General features: G+C 31.6%; 1 pseudogene; it reads right to left on the minus strand.

The window, feature by feature from the left end:
- Positions 1-10,356, minus strand: part of LOC107438784 (uncharacterized) — a 55,650-nt pseudogene extending 45,294 nt beyond the window's left edge.
- Between the last annotated feature and the right edge of the window lie 334 nt (positions 10,357-10,690).

A 10,690-nucleotide genomic window follows, 5' to 3' on the forward strand; every position in this document is an offset into this window, starting at 1 on the left:
TTTTAAAACTGTTCGTTATTTTTCACTTATTACTTATTATTTCCCCCTTTTTTCATATGTCTTTAATTTCTCTTTGTTTTATTCTTCATTTTGAACATTTCATTATATATATATATATATATGATGTTGGATCATGAATAAAAAAAACTAATGAAAAGAATATTATTTTACGTGTAACTTTATATATATATTAAAGTTCCACGTAAAATAATATTCTAGAAATTTTCTTATTCGTGCTTTATAGCTTTAAAACTAGTTAAAGTTAAATTTGTAGTTTTTTTCCGTATTATGAAAAGTTTTTAAGAAGAAACTTCTTCAAATGTCATTAACAAATCACGCTAACTTACTTAAAATATACAAACGAAAGGCCTGACACTGTATAAAAATGGTCAAAACTTTTTCCAAAAGCGACAAATTTAGAACAAGTTCGTCATTAGTATTGTTTCCAGGTAGGTTTTTACAAGTTCATTCAATTTTTTTTTCATGACAGCGCAATTTAAAGTATATCTCATTGACTTCATCGAAATCGTGGGGTTTTTTCCTGCCCTAAAACTCTTTTGAGAACGTCTCCTGAACAATTTGCAAATCTAGCTTATTATTGTATTGGTCAAAGTCCTTCATATATATATGTATGTGAAAGTTAGTGAATACAGAATTGTCTGTGTAATATTTCGAAACGAAAGTAAACTATTAGAAAAAATAAAACAGAAAAACTGCTGCAGCCGGGAGAGGCGAATCTGGACAGTTTAAATTCCCAAGTGCTATGGAAAGTGGAGAGAAACTTACGTCTTTAACCGAAATGATGTTCATATGAATGAAACAGGACAAATTTTTAATTTCGATAATGCTAAAAATCTGTTTACGCTTGTTGCATTAACTCATATATGCTGTAATTCTACATGAATGACAATTTTTTTTTGTTTAGTTTTCCTCATTAACGTCTGATGAGTCTGCAGAATAAGTGCCTTTTTTTAAGCACTCGAAACATTTTGTCGTTTTCTACACTTATAATATTTGAAGCGTAAAAAGTTTTTGTACAATCAAGTAAATTCTATGTACGTCTGTAAAACATGTAATTCTGTACAAAGTTTAAATTTCCAGATAAAGTAAAAAGTTCTAGATAATCAATTTTAATTTGAATTCAACCGCTTCTGAAAAGAAAAATTTTTAGAAATTGTTCAGATGCGCGTAATTGATTGTTAAAGACTATTCAATATTCCGAAACTAGATTGCTTCGATATTTTTTCTGGTTTTTGGTATTATATATAAATCTACAATGACTTTCGACCTTACCAGCTTCGTTAAGGAAAGAGAAAAAAAAGATTTCAGGAAATACAATCTAAAGAAGATAAATAATCTAGATTTTTTTTCTTTAAATACAACTATTGAAATTCTGAACAGAACTATATTAACTGTATGAAAACATTCCGCAAGAATTGCGAGTAACAATTCCGGTAGTTGCCTTGTCAGATAATTATTTAAGAAATGATGACACAGGGGAAGAATTTTTTTTCTGTTCCATGAGAGTTTTAAATAGATACTGTGTACTTTCGTGTCACTAATTTCAAGTCTGCAATCGTTTCTCTCTCCAAGCTACAGTTTTTCTTAAAGAATATTTTTAGTCTATTTTTTGTCGAAATATTACTTTAAAAACTAAATAACAGGAGGTTGTGTAAACCTTGCAGCAAGCTTCTAAGGGAGTTAGGGCACATCATGAGGATCAAAATTGCATGAGAACCGATGCCCAAGAATGTCATCGTACGCTGCTAGGGACTCTTCCCTATTATGAACTTCGTGTACTTCTGAACAGGTCACAGTAGGAAAGCACAACTATTTATGTATGACGGCATTTCCGTGAACAGGTTCCTATGCAATTTTAATCTTGATGATGTGCCTTAACTCCATGAGAAGCTTGTTGTAACATTTACGCAACACCCAGTTATCTATAAAATTTTTAAACTTATATGTATTTAAAAATTATTCATTGGGTGGAAAGAAATATTTTGCTCTATTTCGCAGTCAGTAAAATTCGATAAGTTTCTTTTTTTTAAAGTAATTTTAAAATTGTTTTTTTGCGTGCTTATCTATATTTAACTACTGTGATATTACAAAAATTTTATTTTACTTGCTTGATGTATAAAATATGAACAATAAATTGTCCGTAATACATGGCAGTAAACTTACCATTAATCTACTATAAATTACTTTCCCTATAAGCCATTATGTAAAATTAATTGAGTTTTTCAGTTCACTGTTCTATAAAGCTATGGCGAATTTCGATTATTCAATCATGAGCCGAAACATAAAAATGTCACTGTAACTTTAACTAGAATTCGCAAAAGTTTCTAAAAGTTTGAGTTCCAAGGTAAAATGATGATGAAAGCATCGAATGCGTTCAGCGTCGAACCATTAAATTTTTTTTAAATATTTTGGGCCATAAAGTAATTTATCTTAATCGTTAAACTTATTTCATCGGTTGAATCCTGGTGATGGCTGATTAATTCGAATTTTGATCGATTTCCACTGATTACATCTCTTACGTAAAATACTCCAGCGGTAGGAAGATCATGGGTTAGAATCCCCTCTCAGTCGGACTAACCTTAGAAATTTTTCGTGGATTTCTTTTTCTTTATGTAACACAAATTCGGGTTACTTCCATCAAAAGTCCATCTCGAAGGCTAGTTTGTTGTTTGTCTTAGAGCGTGATCCAGATGTTTCCTTGTCGCCTGGGTCAGGTTCAAAATGACAAGGCTTCAAAAATGAACATTGATAGTCGGAAACGTAAATGCGAGTCGATTGTTCAACGCCGATTACAAACTAAAATATGAACAAACTTTACGTTGGATTGCTAACTTAAATACGAGGGTTGCTATTTATATTTTTGGCCTTGGCAACAGTAAGTGTTGCAAGGCGACCGCAGACGATTTTAATCGAAAGTTTGATATTTTTAAACATAAATTCAGCAGACGATTTACCATTATAGCTTCATTTGTGTTGTTGACAGTAAATTGAAAAGTTCTTCTCTTTCAAAAAATGGAATTGAATCGTGAACATTTTCGTGCCATTATTTTTCATAACTTTCGACGTGGATTGTCAAGACAAGAGTGCTTCGATGAACTTAATTCTTTATTCAGCGATAAAGCGTCATCCTACAGCTCTGTAAGAAATTGGTATAACGAATTTAATCGTGGTCGATGTTCGATCCAGGACGAATCCCGTGCAGGTCGTCCAAAATCCGTTGTTGTGCCAGAAAAGATCGATGCTGTGCGTGAACTGATAAAGCAAGATCGTCATATGACATACCGTGAGATATAGGCGTCTTTGGACATTAGTGTGTCTAGCATCAATAAAATATTGCATGAACATTTGAGCGTAAAACAAATTTGTTCGCGTTGGATCCCGCATAATCTGACAAACGCTCAAAAAAAGGCTCGTGTCGATTGGTGCAAGGAAATGTTGGAAAAATGCGTTCAAGGTACAGCAAAGGCTGTGTATAACATCTACACAGGTGACGAATCATGGATCTATGCATATGAGCCGGAAACAAAATAGCAATCAACTGTATGGGTCTTCCAAGACGAGGCAAAACCAACAAAAGTTGTTCGAGGAAGAAGCACATCGAAACAAATGATTGCCTGTTGCTTCGGCATTAACGGTCATGTGGCAACAGTGGCGTTAGAGCAACGCAGGACGGTCAATTCTGAATGGTACACGGCCATTTGTTTGCCAGAAGTCAGCGGAAAAATTCGAAAAAAGCAGAAGAACAGGCGAATCATTCTTCATCATGACAATGCGAGCTCTCACACATCGACTCAAACAAAGGCATTTCTGACGGAGCGAAAGATCGAACTGATGGGTCATCCGCCGTACAGCCCTGATTTGGCACCCAATGACTTCTTCTTATTCCCACACATCAAAAATAAATTACGTGGACAACGATTTTCGACCCCCAAAGAAGCGGTTGATGCATTCAAAACGCATGTTTTGGAGTTACCTCAATCGGACTGGAAAAAGTGCTTTGAAAATTGATTCAAACGCATGCAAAAGTGTATTGATCATCATGGAAAATATTTTGAAAAGCAATAAAACCAATTTCGATCCTACATATTTGTTTTTTCATTATTAGGCCGGAAATATAAATAGCAACCCTCGTATGAACAAAGAATTTTAAATTCAAATAACTAACTTAAATCTGAACAGAATCATAGATTCGTTAACTAACTTAGCTGCCAATGACTATGAATTTTATTGTTAACAGAAATATAAGTTCTGTTACCAACTTGAGTATAATCAAAATAATAAATTTTTTTACAAATCTAATTTTCAACGGCCTATTAATATCATCAATTTAAACAAAAACAGTATTATAAATTGCCTTACTAACTTAACTTTCGATGAATTATAAAGTTAGTTATTAAAATATGAATGGACTATGCATTTTTTTAAAATACTTAAGAACGGACTTAAAATTTTATTATTAACATAAGAATGAACTATAAATTGGTTTATTAACATAACTATGATCGTATTAAAAATTTGGTGAATAACTTAAATATGAACTAAATTATAAACTTGTTAATTAAACACTCAAGGGATTATAAATTTATTACTTACCTATACAAACGAGCTATAAATTTATTTAATATCTTATATATGAACGGAACTTTACATCTAATAAATAACATTATAAACTTAACATTATAAACTAATTATAAATATAATTACTAATTTAAATATGTTGTTACAAACATAAATATTATAACTAACTACAAATCTTTATTACAAGTTCTAAAACCTGTAGAGTATATATATTTCATTAGTGCAATTTATTGAAGAAAAGTGCATAAAATTCATCTCTAAATGGAAATAACATTTCTTTCTCTAATTTAATAAGAAATTATTTAGAATACAAAACGCAAAATCAATTTTTCTGTAGTACTGCAATCTTCTTCAAAAAGTATAATAAGAAATACGCCAAATCCCACTCTAATCAGCCAATTCAAAGCATCGTCTTCCACTTATTAACCGATGCATGAAATTTCATTTCTTGTATTTCAAAACCTTCAACCAGCAACAGATATTCATTAATTTCGCTCTTAATCATTGAAAAATAAGAACTTGAAGAGAGCAGCAATAAAATAAGAAAAAAAAAAGCATTATATGCTATCTAGTTTAAATTGGCTATCGGGCTGAACATGTGTAAATAGTTCTTTTTCTTTGATTATTATGAAAGATAAGGAAAATAAAGAGTCGGATTTTCTTCACAGTTAGTTGATTTTTGCACGTTTCATGTTAATAATCAGATTATTATCACATTCGGAAACTCTATAAAATAAAAATTAGGGAATTTTTAAGATAATTGGTAGACTTTTTAACGTTCGTGATGATTAGTATGGAACCGTGATTATATAATAATTGTGTGTAAACTATTTGCGAGTCTAAAAAGATTTATTTTAGTTGTCTGTATAAGTGATGATTTTTTACGATTTTTTTGGATTAAAAGTTTTTTTTTCTTTTAAATATAAAATACCGCTGATAAAAATTTATTCGGACGTATATAAAAATGATAAATATGTTACTATTAATTGAGCAAAAAAAAATATATTGTCAATTTGCTGTTTTCTTAACATCTAAAAACCCAAAAAATGAAGGAAAAAATCTTTTAATAACTCAGATCTCATTTTCATTTATTTATATTACTTTGTTTTCTTTCATTGTATTTTATTTATTTATGTTTTATTTTATTTTAATTTTATTTATTTTTTATTTTTAATTTATGTTATTACACTTAATTTTTTTTATGATCTTCGTTATTTCATATTTCGGCCCTTGAAGTTCAACTCCTCAATCATATTTTAGTTTATAACCGTCGTTGAACAGCATCCCTAATTTCGGGCTTACAACTACTGATGTTCAATTCCGTAGTCTTGTAATTTTGAACCCAATCCAGAAGACAATAGAACTCCTGGACTGAGTATTGAGAGAAATTTGCCTTCGTGGAGGACTTTTTTTGTTGGAACTAACCCGCATTTGCGTTAGATGTAGAGGAAAACCTCCCACGGCTTGCCTGACGGCAAGGGGACTCTAACACATGATCCATCTACCACTGAGAATATTTTACGTTAGCACTGTGGTCAGTGTGAGCCAGGTGCGGAATTCGCATCGACCAGCCATTGCAAGTTTCGATATCAGTTCACCTCATTGGAAGGCGAGCGCTCTATTCCCTGAGCCACCACGACTCACTCAAGCCTATAACGTGAATCCAAATTTGATGATAAGAAGAGTCAATATTGATTCGACCTCCTGCAAAATATTTTGAGTAATACTCACCAGCATTCACGCTATATAGAGAAGAAAATTAAAAAAACTTTTCAAGGTTAAACTGACAGTTATGGGTAAAATTTGCTATTAATACTTCAACAAAATGATCCTCCACACCGTCAAATTTTATAGTATATTCTCTGTTTAACACTTGTCTAAAAATAAACGTTACATTTATGAAATGTCGAGTACCTAAATATCGGAGGGCAATATAAGTGTCATTAACCCATTGACTCGTCACCTTTATATGGCCAGAATGTTTTTATGAATGTGTTGATAGCTTTTAATTTAAATACGGTATCACATTAATAAAAGTGAATAAAATATTGATGCTATTATGAGACTGTTTCGTAAGTATTAAATGTTGATTAAAAATACATACAGACCGCAGAAAATGCGTCAATATTCAATTAGAAGGAATGAGTTAGAATTTGAGATTTAACTGCCTTTGTTTTAATTTCAATAAATCAGATAACGGCATTTTATTGTACAACTCGATAACTTCACAAGAAAATAGTTTCTATATAATTTATATAAATGGTCCACCAGTTAATTGTAAATACTCTGATCAACACCCTCTAGAAGAGAGAAGATCACAGCATGGTTTAATTTAGTAGTGAGACGTAACGAACATAAACTGCGCAGTGGAGGAAAAATTTGAAAGATGTCACTAAGTTCGGGCTACTAAGCTGCGCAGCAAGGAAAAATACGCAGAATATCATTACGTTTGAACTACTAAACGATCTAATTTCTTGTTTATGGTAACACGTGCTGAGGCCTTCTCTGTTATAGGAGGTATTGCTCAGAGCGGATCACTAATGGCAAATAAAAGTAGGTGTATAATGTGCCCAGGAATTCGATTATAACAAAATGGGCAACAGTTAAAATGGATCACCTGCTATCAATAAATATGAAATAATGGAGATGGCCCAACGAAGCTGTCGGCACAATGCTATCAAATTTCCTCCAAAGACTTGAGTAAATATTATTTCAAAATTTTGATGATAATAAAAACACAATGTGTGAGAAACCGATGAAATACTAACATCCAATTAATCCGAATAAATCTTTTACAAACTTAACCTATTCCCAACCTATACTGTAAAAAATTCCAGATCGAATTACGATATAAAGTACCGCAACTTCGGTTGCATCAGCCGCGAAATCTATTTTTACTGTATAATATTATATCCTAATTTTTACAGTAATATTTATGTAATTGCAGTGCTTCAGTGATTTTACGGAAATTATTACTGTAAAAATTGCGGTATATCAGATCTTTTCTTCCTCTACATCAGTGTTTCCCGAACTTATGAATTCTGTGTACCCTTTCTAAATTTTTGTAACGCTGTGTACCACTAATTAAAAAATTAATGTATTTTTTACTGTAAAAAAATTGCACAAAAGTTAAAAATCACAACTGGCTATTGACACCACTAATTATTAACTGTTAGTTCTGAAAAAAATAGCCAATAGAAAAATACGTAATCGTAAATTTTCATGGCTAGCTTTGTTTTTAAATAAAAAGTTTTAAGAGTTTCGTTTGTTGTAAGATATTTCGCATAAGAACGCGTACCCCCGCTAAACTGTTCACGTACCCCCGGAGGTACGCGTACCACACTTTGGGAAACACTGCTCTACATGTTTCGGTAGCAATGGATTTCACTGTAAAAAGTACCAATATCTTGAGTGCCAGTAATTTTTGCGGTAATTTGATCCGGAATATTATGCTGCACAATATGTACCTTTTTGTATTGATGCAATGAGTACTTTTATAAGAAAGAAATTTGTATTACCCTTGCGCTTAAATAAGTGGATGCTTCATAGTGTTATCGATCAAATTTTTCTTCTTTTTTTGGGGGGAGGGGGCAACATTTTACATAGAAATAAAAATATTTATGTTATCAATATTTTTTTTGGAGTTGAATTTCTTGTATCTTCAAAAATAAATTCTAAGAAATAAGTGATCGAGTTACCATCCCCTACTTTTTCGAAAAGAAAAACATGCTCCCTTCAGTTTAAATATTCAGGAATTTGGCTCTCACATTTTCTTAAAACTTTTACATGATTCTAAATTTTCATTTTTTTTTTTTAATAATAAAAAAATTCTAAGTGTTAATGACTCAAGATAAACGATTTTCCTGCCAAAACTACTTTATTATTTGCAGAGCACAAAAAAAAAAATTATTCGATTATATTTTATTTTTCAGATTGCGACTGCCTCTCATTTTTCCTTTAACTCGATTTTTTTTTTTTTTGATCTTTTAAAGCAAGAAAAAAAAACCAGGAGCTGATATCTTGCCCCTTCCTTTGCAAAACACGCACAATGTCTTTCGCATTCTTCATGGAGAAGCTAAAGCTGTCCCTCTTGAAGTATGTGAACAGTGATTAAATGAAACGTTACCAAATTTACTTCAAGGATACAGTTAAAATGATGTTTTCAATATTGATGAAATGGGTTTATTTTTTAAATGTCTTCCAAATAAGACTATGATGTTTAAGGATGAAAACTGCTCAGGGGGTAAAATGAGCAAGGAACGTTTGACTGTCCTAGTTGGAGGAAATGCGTCTGGGACAGAGAAATTGCCCTTACTTGTTATCGGAAAATACCGAAATCCCCGATGTTTCAAGAATGTAAAAACGTATCCTTTGGATTACAAGTCTAACAAAAAGTTTTGGATGACATCAGTTTTATTTGAAGACTATGTAAGAAAATTGGATCGGAAATTCTTCGCTAAAAAAAGAAAAGTGATACTCTTTATGGATAAATGCACAGCGCATAGTGATCTACCTAATTTGAAAGCAGTAAACTTGCAGTTTCTCCCGCCAAACACAACAGCAAAGTTGCAGCCGATGGACCAGGGTATCATAAAGTGCTTCAAACAGTCTTATCGTAAATGGCTTGTCAGAAAAATGATCTTAAATATTGTAAGCATTTAGAAGATTTGTAATTAATAAGCATTAATTAAATAATCCGACAATATTTTGAAAGTCCAAAACCGAAACTGACAGTAAGTCGAACTTCCGATATGTCGAAGTTTTTCGTCAGTCCTATCAGATTCGAGTTATCGCGAATTCACTGCATTATTAAATAAAATTTTAAGAAAAATATTTACTTAAAGTTATAGTTTCCATGGAATCCTCTTTAGAAAAACGCATTTTATAGTAGTGTGAAAACAGTTTTCAATTTGCTTGAAAAATTCTCGAGGTATGGCGAAATACTCAAAAATTAAAATTAACATTAAGGGGTCCAAACTTTGGATCGTTCTCCTGGACAAAATAAGGAGATCATATTTTCCAGATTGATGCTACTCCCTATATTTTGGGAGGTCAGAAATCTGAAGCTAAAGAAACTATGGTTTTCTGTCTAATTTCCTAACTTCAAATATCATTTACACTTATTAATTAGCATGTTTGAGGTCACCCCTTTGAACCATTAGGAATGAGTCCTAGAACGTGAAAATCGGATCATTAGATCAAAAGTTATTCAGAGTGGTTCGTTTTGTATTTTGAGCACTGTACATGATAGAGTACATTATTTTGATTAAAGCAAAAATTATTAAAGTGTATCTTTTTTTTCCGCACTGAATAAGGGGTTTTAAGTCCCCGGTGTTATATAAAATCACACCGAACAAAAACAAACCACGCACAAAAAAGGTAATATTTGAGCAACGTAACAATGAATAAATACAGTGATGAGGTAAAGAAATCTAACATATTTGGTAAATGACAAAAAACTGCCGAAATGACATTGTTCAACATGGCATTTATATTAATCGTATGTGTTAGCAATAAATTTCACACGAGTTAGAAAATAACGAAAGAAACATTTATTAATAGAAAATGTTTTCATACCTGAAAGAAATGATCGATGCTTCTGATATGTTGAGAGTTTCGTGCTCTGGAAAACAATGAAGCAATTGAATGAAATTAATGATAGAGCAAATAGAATCCTCTTCTATTGAATCTCGCCCCTTACTCATAGGGTCAAATTTTAAACACTTAAAACCGAGTGCAATTACGGTTGTCCTTGTAATATTTATTTCCATAAACATTTGCAAGCAGGGATCAAAATATGTATGAAAGAATCGTTAAAGAAAGTTTTCGACTTTATGTTAAATATAGTTGGGTTTTGTTTTTAATTTTTCATTCTTAAGGTTTAAATATATGAAAATACGCTCAAATTTCAAAAAGAAATCTGTTAAATTGAACTTTCAAATTTTGCGCAACCTAAATTGATGAGAGTGGATTTATGTAGCAAAATGGTGTCTTTTAATGTGCCTTTCCACAACAAGAAAAGTTAGAAATTGAAAATTAAAAATCGATTTTGAAAAACTATCCATTAATAAAAAAAATTACTCAAATATTG

The sequence above is a fragment of the Parasteatoda tepidariorum genome, chromosome 1 (genome assembly GCF_043381705.1).
Source record: "Parasteatoda tepidariorum isolate YZ-2023 chromosome 1, CAS_Ptep_4.0, whole genome shotgun sequence".
Classification (NCBI taxonomy): Eukaryota; Metazoa; Arthropoda; class Arachnida; order Araneae; family Theridiidae; genus Parasteatoda; species Parasteatoda tepidariorum.